The following is a 9,667-nucleotide window of genomic DNA, read 5'->3' as shown; positions in this document are numbered from 1 at the left end:
TTAATAGCCATTTGTATCCTTACATTTCCCCTGAAGTTTCAAATGGATCCACAATTCTTCTTGGCTCCCTGTTCTAAAATGTTAATGTTGCACTGTGCTGTGAAACAACTGCCGAGTTACACCCCAGAACTGGCTGCATTTCTGTGATAGTGGAATTGATACCTTTGAGCAAATGGTTGCAAATTGATACTTTGAGCAAATGGTTGCAATGGAAAAAATTATTCATAAACATTCCTCCCCTGATGGCTGCCGGTCAAACAATGACACGTCAAAATTGTATTAGTGCTTTAAGTAAGCTGAGGCCACAAACTCATTTCACCTGTGACCTCCATCAAAGTTGAAACTATTGGGCCATCTATTTAAAAACTAGTGTGAGAACAGAAGACTATGTGAGCAAAGAAATGGACCAAGGCAGAAGAATCTGTTGAGCTATGCTGCCTCTTAATGATTTTGTCCTAAGCACTGTCTTTCCCCCCCACATCATTTTTGGGATCATGGGGGGCGGGAATTTGGTAACCTCTTTTGAATAGAAACAAAGATGAAAGCCGCTGTGTCAGGACAGGGAGCTGGAAGTTGGCAGGCGCAGTTGGAGGTCATGGGGCCTGAGAGCTCAAATGAGTAATGCATCATCTGTCTTGTGCATGAACTTGTAAGACAAGAGCACATGAGGTAATATCAGCTGACCTATGGACATCCCTGATGCCCCAGCTAACCTCTGCCTAATAACACAATAACAATCCTGTGGCCACCCAGGAAATTCTTGGCCGTAGATTTGTTACATTGGCAGGATTGAATGTATGTAAAACTCAGACGCAGGAGCACAAGCTTTTCCTAAAACTGGGACTGTGCAATGAACTGGCTAATATGTATAGGTGCCCCTGCATTCTATGGGATGGAATTGCTCAACTCTTTGTCATAGGCCCTATACTGCTAACATTAATGGAGATTCTCCTTTAGTTCAAGTGGCAGGGGCCTGTGCTTTTTGAGTGGGGGGATCTGAGCTCTATCACAGTTGTGGCTGAGATAACCCAGTGGCCCTGGTGTCTAACATAGTGCCGTGGCAGACGTGGATTTGCTACAGTAGAATAGAATAATTTACCAGTGGGGATCACCGTGATAGCATCCCCTGCCCCAACAATAATACAAACTGCATGTGCTCCCTGTCGGGAACCATTTTCCTCTGGTGCAGCTAGTGACCGTGATGCAGAAATGAGAAGTTCGGTTCTGTCCGGCTTCCCGGGAGCTAGAATCCCACCCCCTCCTCCGCCAGTGAGAAATAACAAGCTGGCACTAGATCCTCCTCGCTGGCATAGCTAAGCTCTGCACTCATTCCAGTGATCGATTAGCTTGTCCGGAGCTCTGCTTTGTTCTCCAGCCCAGTGGACGTTGGACACTGGGCTGCAATCACCGCCGGCATGGAGCCAACACAGAGATTAGAGTGGGTAATAATTGCCGACCGCAAAACAGAGCAGGTTCAGAAATGCTTCGGATCGGGGAAGCTGCTGCCTTTGCCGTGTGACCTGTGCTGTCCGCTCAGCGAGGTGTAGGACCTCCACAGGCATCGTTGTTTTGTCCCAGATTGGGGATGAGGCCCTGCCCCGATTTGGTGTGCTGATAACTGGGGTCTTCTTCCCCTCCCAGAGAGCAGCTGCATGGGGCCCTCCGTCCCCACCCTGGAGTGGCAACAGAGAGGCAAGAGAAGCCTCAAGGGCCCCCTCCCGCAGTACCTAACTTAGCAGATGGGTGGATCCACTTTGGTGGGTGGGCTGGGCCTGCCGTATTCATGTGCTGCACACAGGGTCTAGACAGCCCAAAAAGCCTTGCGGCAGCGAGTCTCAGAGCCCAGCTCAACGGATTAGGCTCATGCTCTGGGGATAGAAATAGCAGTGTAGACATATGGGCTTGGGCTGGAGCCCAGGCTCTGAAATCTGGTGAAGGAGGAGGTGCTCAGAGCCCAAGCCTGAATGGCTATACAGCTGCTTTTAGCCCCACAAGTCGGGCTCTGAGACTCACTGTTGTGGGGTTTTTTTTGCTGGCTGATCATCCCCATGGAGTCCTCTGTCGTGGGGGGGTTTGCAGGACCTTTCAATCCCTCACTTCTGGATGTCAACAGCCATTCCAAAGGCTGGACGCTGACGGGAGACAAATGCAGATGAGAAAGAGTGTGCACGTTTTTATCAGGGATGGGAAGTAATCCCTGGAGCAATGTATCTAGGGAGGGGGCGGATTTCCCATCACTTGGAACCTTTACATGGAGATTGGATGTCTTTCGAAAAGACATGCTCTAGTCTAATTCCAACCAGATGTCATGGGCTCAGTGCAGGCATCGCTGCGGAAATTCTCTGGCCTGTGTTATGCAGATCAGACTAAGGGAGCATGATGGTCCCTTCTGGCTTTAACATCTCTGAATCTCTGACCACCCCTCGGAGATGCAATTCACATTTCCGAGCTGTTGTTTCAGGCTCTCTGCAGACTCAAGCAGATGTCACTGCACTGGCTATAGTCAAGTCATGTTTTCACGTTTGAATTTGCAGCCATGAGCTAGACTTGAACACAATCATTCTTAAGGCCTGGTCTACACACAAAACTTGCACTGGTTTAATTAAAATCAGTTTTAAAATTAAACTGCTGCAAACCCCTGTGTGAACACACTTAAATCACTTTACAACTGGTTGACCTTGAAATTATCTTAATTTCCTTACCAAATTAAGCTAAATCGATATAAATCAGTTATAAACTGATTTAAATGTATCCACATGGGAATTTGCACCAGTTAAAATGACACAGTCATCCAGGGGTTAAATGTGCTCATTAGCCTTTATTTTCCATACCTTAGACTTTGTGTCCTGACTATGGGAAGGCAATGACTATCTCAGTCCTCTCAAAATACAAGAGGCAATTACCATGATTTTGAACAAAAGGCGCAGCTGGCGCAGTGGCCATGTGCTGCAGGATTTGGATGTAAAAGGGTCTGGAGTGTTTGGCAGAAAGGCTCCATGCTGTAACTTAGCTGCCTGTTAGCTGGTATGGAGGAGGAGCTGGTTTTCTAGCTGAAATGGTGGCACCACCAAAGATTATTGTCTTTTGTGATTTACCCGTTTAACCACCGAGTCTTACACGCAGGCTGGATGATTTAATGAGCACTTAAAAGTGATGACCCTTCTCTGAACTTATTAATAGACTGTCTCTAAATTGCACCAAACAGAGGAAGGGAGGGAGGAGTTTTATGGCTCACCTTGAGAAACTTTCTTGTCTTGTTTCTTCTAAAGTAGCCCAGGGTTTTCTCTGGTGCTGATCACAATTCACCAATTGTTCTTCTGGTGGGATGGTCAGAACATCAGGAGATATGAGTTCCAATCCCGGCTCAGCCTCTGGCTTACTGCCTGACCTGTAGGATGACTTCTTAGTGCCTCCATTTACACATGTGTAAAATGGGCGTAAGGACCAATGGGGGATTATTTCTATGGCTTTCTCCTATAGATTTGTGACTCAAGCAATATAGCTTCCACCAGTTCCTTTGAGAGACTCAATCTACAGTCAACAGAAGCATGATCTAGTGGTCTAAGCATAGGACTGAGAGCCAGACACACTTCTTTCAGAAGAGCCTAAGGTTAAGTCTGCTTTGTTTGACACTGAAGATCCCATGGCACTTCTGGTATGGGAAGCGGTTTGTCCTAGCCAAAACTGCCTCCTTGTTTCACTTCCCCACCCATAGTACTATTGTACAATATGCTGCATGCCTGTTATTCACTGAAGAATTGCACACATCCTGTTGGTTTTGTCACCCTCTTTCCTCCACCATATCACTGAACCCCATTTTTGTCTCATCCATCTGCCAGTACTTTGTTTGGGGCTCTTTGGGGCAGGGACTCTCCTTTTCCCTATGTATATTGGTGCCTGTACAATAGGACTCAAACTGGATTGGGATTTCTAAGCACTAAATGTGTATAACGCCTGCTGATACTCAACCCTAGAGGTGGCTGCATTTCAGTGCTGCCCTCTGCATAGCAAAGCTTTTGGGGTACATCAGGGTGAAAGACTTTCTATAAACCTCAGTTGTTGATGTGTCTTTCGGCAAATCATGCAAAAAACATTTGGAAATTCCAAGCAAAATAAAGAATGAAACACAGAAGCCATCAGTCAACTCAGATGAGGTCATTTTAAATGTGATTGCTCAGCACAAGTTAGCATCTTCCCTCTGTGACAGAACATACCCCTGGGTCCACCCCTTACAGGCTATTGTAATAATCTTTGTACAAAGTAGGCCTTGGAAGGTAGCATTTGAAAACTCAGAATTTGCTGGTCAGTATGGTCCTGGTAAAATATGTGTGGCGATGTTGTATGTGAAGTTATAAGATTCCGCTGTATGCTGTTATTACACATGTTCCAAACCCCACAGCCCTGCCCAGGCAGAAGTCAGGTTTGAAACTCAACATGAAGAAAAAGGAAGAAAATCTTAACACGGACATCTACTTCCTGAGCAAATGCATTAAACAAAACATCATCCCCAGAGATCTCACCATCTATAACCCTTTGAGCAGCTAAACAATCTGTTCCAACTTGCATTTTGCTGTGATGCTGGGAATTCCTTTCCCAGACCTGAAGAAGAGCTCTGTATAGGGTGACCTGATGGCCTCATTTTATAGGGACAGTCCCAATACTCAGGGCTTTGTCTTATATAGGAATTTATTATCCCCCACCCCTTCTCGATTTTTCACACTTGCTATCTGGTCACCTTAGCTCTGTGTGGTTTGAAAGATTCTCTCTCTCACCAACAGAAATTGGTTCAATAAAGGTATTACCTCACCCACCGTGTCTCTTTAAACAAAGGAAGGAATGTGCGCTTGCCTTAATTTTCATTTAAAAAGTAAGCAGAATCATCAAGCAGGGAGGGAAAACATTGGAAGTTCAAACAGGTGAAAAAACCCAGCAGGGAACATCCTTCCACCTAGACTCTTTGTCTCCTGGGTCTCAGCTGGAAATGTTTTTCAAGAGGGAGACTGATCCTATGAAAAGGAGGGACAAGCCCCAAGACACCCTTCTCTCTCCCTGCCTACCTCATTTTCTGCACCTGAAAAGACAAAAGGCAACAGCCATTGGACTCTGGGGGAAGGGTGCTGACTGAAAAGATTGATCAGTAATCTTGCTGGAAATGTGGTGAGAAAACTTGCTGTGCACCTAAGTTAGATTCTTTAAATAGATACTGGTGAGCATTTTATCTTTATTTGTCTTATAGTCATTTCTGTCTTTTATGCCTTGTCACTTGTGCTCGCTTAAAATCTCTCTCTTTGTAGTTCATAAACTTGCTTACACTGGATTAGATCAAACAGTAATTTAATTTAGAGTGTCTGGGTACTCTATTTAAAATAATAACCTGGCATATCATTCTCTTAAAGGAATAACAGACTTCGTATATTTGTACTGTCCAGGAAAGGGCTTGGTAGTACAGGCCATATATTTCTGGGAGAAGATCCAGAACGAGGGGTGTGTTGCGGTTACCCTGCAGTATAACCCAGGCTGGTGGGAGCCAGGGTGTAGCTGGCAGGTTGCAATTACACACAGACGTTCAAGGTGTGACTTGCATCCTGGAAGGTTGTTTATGAGCAGTCCAGGTGGAAACCACTACAGCAAGGCATTGTAAAGCACCTAAAGTTGCAGGGCAGAGGTGACACAGTGCCCCCTTCCCCCCCCCCCCAGTTTGGATTGTACCCCTGGTATGTCTAGTGACTGCAAGGCCACTGACTTGGGAACAAGGAGACCTGGATGTGATGCTGGGTTGATTGGGGGGCGCTTGAGGTGTATTCAGGAGCTCTGATTACTCCCTTCTACACCAATCTTGCGTTGGGGCTGTCACACTGGCTGGATGGAGGGGGGGAGGCATTTATTATGTTATTTAACATCAATATGTCAGAATCATAGTAATGCATGTGGGATATGCCATGTCAGGTACTGTTAGAAAGGCTGTAATGTGCTAAATAAGATTATAATGTTTATGGTTATGTTCATGTGTTATGTGTGTAATGGAAGTTATGGATATGTTTGATATATCTGTATTTCAAATTGTGCTGTGTCTGGGTGCCACCCCAGACAGGATGGCTGCAGCACTAGCCTGCTTAATGGCCCATTAAGAAATTCACAGGTACAGGGGACCCAGGGGGAGAAGCCAGGGATATACCTGATGAGTCACCAGGACTTACTCATGTGATGCTGGACTCCATTTTGGTTCCTGTAAATTTCCGCAAGCAGCATAGAAAAGGTCAAGGGTGGGGACATAAAAGGCAGCTGCACCACATCCATTTTGTCTTCAGTCTTCACCTACCTCTGGATCAATTCACCTACAACTGAACTGAACTGAACTGAACTGAAGCTGTGAAACAAAGGACTGAGCCCCATCCAGGTACTGGATGTATACCAGAGGGACTATACAAGCCTGCAAACTCCACAATTATATTAGAAACCTGATATATATGGACTTTCAAATCAATTGTATGTGTCTGATTGATTTAATCCTTTAACATTTCTCTCATATTTTTTTTCTTTCTTTTTACAATAAACCTTTAGTTTTAGTTACTAAAGGATTGGCTGGCAGCGTGGTATTTTGGGTAAGATCCAAACTTCTATTGATCTGGTACTGTGGCTGACCCTTTGGGGTCAGGAGAAACCTTTTTGGTAAAGAGCACAGAGTTTAAATAACTGGTCTCTTTACTGGACCTAGTGGCTGATTCGGAGTCAAAGGCTGAAATACAGTAAAGAGGGCTGTGTATATTTTTATTTTGGCTCCTTGATAACCAGTGTGGGGAATCAGAAGCACTGTTTGTGGCTGGTTGGGAAGTCTGACTTCCGTGTCACCCACCAGTGCTGGGAGAATCTGCTCTCCTTTTGCAGCCTGCCCTGACCTTGGCATTTTCAGGTGGCTACCCTAGGCACGGACGGGTCACACTGGGTTCTGTTGCTTACTCTCCCATTGATCTCCCAGGTGACTTAGGGCAAATCCCTTCAGCTCTCTATGCCTCAGTTTCCCCTCCTGTCTGTTGCCTATTTAGACTGTAAGGTCTTTGGGGCAGAGACTGTCTCTCACTGTGCACAGTGCCTAGTACAACAGGGCTTTGATCATAGTTGGGACCCAGGGGCGGGCAAGCAGAGCAGAGCTGTGCCACTCGGCTTTTTTTTTTTTTTTTTGGCTTGCCTCTCTGCTCGGTGGCCAGCAGAATGACTAGGGCTGTTCTTGTTGGGACTGCTAGATGCTACTGTAATATTAATAATAATGTTAAAAAAGGCATCTTCTCACACTTCCTTTCCAAACAAACCGAAGGAACCAGTGCAGCAGAGGTGCACATTTTATACGGCGGTACCGGATCGTTCATCCTGGCCCGGATCGTTAGTTGGTGCAAATCAGCATGGCGCTGCTGAAGTCAGTGGCGCTATGGGGATTTACACCTGCTGAGGAGTTTATCCTGGGGAAGGAAGACGCAGTGGGTGGCAAACAACCAACCTGGAGTCTTTACAGTCACAGATTCCAGGTCTCAAGAGCTTGAGGTTTGGGTCTCGGGTTTGGTTTGTTTTTTTGGGGAGAGTGGGGGAAGGGTTTGGTGGCTGGGAACAACAAGCAAATGCTGCTCTTGGGTTTTAAAAGTAAGAGGAGAAGCCTTCTTTTGCACACACACTCTCCCCCATCCCCTCAGCCACTGTTCATGGAGTGACACTGCAGTATCCGAGTGTTCCCTGAACAACCGAGTTCAGAAATCATAGTTGTAGCTATGAAGGGTATTGAATGCCCAGAAACTTTGTTTGTGCAGAGCTCAAAGGGCCCACTGGTGCCTCGTGCCCTTCCGAATGTTGGGAGTGGCTAAATGTAAACCTCTGAAAGCCAGGAAATGTGAAGTGAAGGTACATGCCAACTCTGCAATGCAACCTTAACTCTCGCCTCTGTGAGCAATGCCCCCAACTGCCAGGAAAGCACATACCAGGCCTCTCCCCTTGCAGACGCTATAGAACACTTTGAGCACACGGCACATGAGCACCATAGGACAAAATCTAAGTCCTTCTCTTTGCTAAGGCAGAACTTGGACTTAGGTCAGGAGCTACCTACCCTCGACCCCTGAGCTTACACCACCCTGTGACAGAGGTATATAAATGCTGCACTAGCGTGCAAGGGGCTAAGGAGCTGCTTTGGGTTGGAGTGGTTTTGCCCCGCTGTACCTGCAAATCATGCCAGGGCTGGAGGAGGAGCTAAAAGGAGGGAACTCCACTGAGATGGGGGCATTATTGAGCTTCTCCAGCCTTGTAGGGAGGACTGACAGCAGAAGACAGGGGCAGAACCCCTGGGCTGAAGGGGCAAAAGGACTGAGACGAGCCCAGGAACCCCAGTGGACTCTGAAGTGGGCAGTGATACTCGCAGGGTCCCCTCTGAAGTAAGAGAGGCCCAGAGCCTGAAGGGAACTGCTTATAGGTTTTTCTTTGGCTGAACCCCATGTGCAGACTGTGGGCTGTTCTGTGATTTCACCTGGCACCCCGAGAGGAGAGGAGATGGTCGAGAGGCCTCAGCTGGACAGTTAAGCGCTGGCCTGATAGAAAGACACCCTACAACACCTGTGGGAACGAGGGATTGATTGAACTTGTGCGTGTGCTTCCCAAAAGGTGAATTCTACCATGGAAAGATTCATGACACCCCTCTTCACCCTTGCCCTGAGGATTCCTTCTGAAACACTGCCTTCGCCTACCCTCACTAAGCCCCACAGACCACTGTCATGTCTGCCACCAGACTGCTGACAATCACCATGGCAAGAAGTGACCTTGGTAGATCTCTACAAACACAGAAATGAGGCATACTTGATCTCTCAGGGTGCACGTCTCAGTCCCAGTCACATCTGTGCCAAGCTGCTCCAACTAATTCCTCCTCCATTCAACAGCTACGCTTTGCACAGTGAATGCAGCCGGCATGCATGCAAACAAATGCTGGAATTCAAATTTGTAGAACGCAATACAAACCATGGCACATTCTTAGTCCTTCCTGATATCTATGTGTAGAAGAGCCATAGATTTGTATGTCCGTGATCTCCTGTATACCACAGGCCAAAGAATTTCACCCAACTGCTCCCATACTGAGCCTAATATCTTATAATTGACTAAAGCAGCTTCCCGGAAGGCATCCAGCCTTGATTTGAAGACATCAAGAAACAAGATTCCATCACTGAATCTTACCGAACCGTTCCCAGTGGTTATTGCCAGTTCTAGGGGCGGAGTTAAGTTTGCACTGCAATGGTGGCATGTACCGTCACTTTGTATTTCCTGGTTTTCAGATGTTTAAGTTTAGTTGTTGGAAGGGCACAAGGCACCACTGGGCAACCTGAGCTCTGCACAAACAAAGTTTTGGGGCATTTTCTGGGACAGACTTAGGAAAAGCCCATTTGATCAAAACGTGAAGAGGGTTTTAAGGCTGGGGCTCCACTCATTTCTGTAAAGAATTCAGCCTCAACTTACAAAGAATATTCTCTCCTGAACACATTCCGGCGGTAACGTCCTTTGTTTAAATTTTTCCCTTCCAATCAATCAAAATGTTGGTTGTCGGTTACTGAAAGCAACAGTCCTGAGAGATTGAATTCCTTAACTGAATCACAACTAACAATGGGGGAGGAAAACAGATTAACGAGAAAGCTTTTAATTTGTT

Source organism: Emydura macquarii, unplaced genomic scaffold, assembly GCF_026122565.2.
Source record: "Emydura macquarii macquarii isolate MOO-44397 ecotype Brisbane River unplaced genomic scaffold, CSIRO-AGI_Emac_v2 contig_3328, whole genome shotgun sequence".
Classification (NCBI taxonomy): Eukaryota; Metazoa; Chordata; order Testudines; family Chelidae; genus Emydura; species Emydura macquarii.
Note: the sequence above shows the minus strand (reverse complement) of the source record.